Here is a 410-nt window from a genome sequence, read left to right on the forward strand (position 1 = left end):
GGTGCAGATTCATGAGTCTTGGCTGGATATTGGTGGTCCAGTTGTGAATAATCTTCATGGAGCATTTAAGAATACTGAAACGTTTGATGGAGGGGAGTGTTAGTTGTATTAAATTTAAAGTTAGATGTATTAATTTTAAGTTTAGAGGTGTTAAAGTTGTGACTTGTAGTGATCGTTAATCCTTATGTATGCAAAACCGCTGGATCACTAATACAATGAGAAATATGAAGTTTGCAATAAAGGACTCTATATTCAGTTTTGTTCTAGTAACTTTTAGCTGCAAGATAAACACAGGTGATAGATTGATGGATCTAAGAAATTAGTCACGAACCTGATCATATTGACAGTTTCAGAACTTTGCTCAGTTAGCGACTCTTGCTCAAACTACAAACTTACTTGTACATCGATCT

The 410-nt window shown here is 34.9% G+C and overlaps 1 protein-coding gene across 3 annotated transcripts in view; it reads right to left on the bottom strand.

Annotated features, from left to right (window-relative positions):
- Positions 1 to 410, bottom strand: part of LOC119592151 (abscisic acid and environmental stress-inducible protein-like) — an 8,676-nt gene that overhangs the window by 627 nt on the left and 7,639 nt on the right. The window lies entirely within an intron of this gene.

This window comes from Penaeus monodon, chromosome 29, assembly GCF_015228065.2.
Source record: "Penaeus monodon isolate SGIC_2016 chromosome 29, NSTDA_Pmon_1, whole genome shotgun sequence".
NCBI classification, from domain to species: domain Eukaryota; kingdom Metazoa; phylum Arthropoda; class Malacostraca; order Decapoda; family Penaeidae; genus Penaeus; species Penaeus monodon.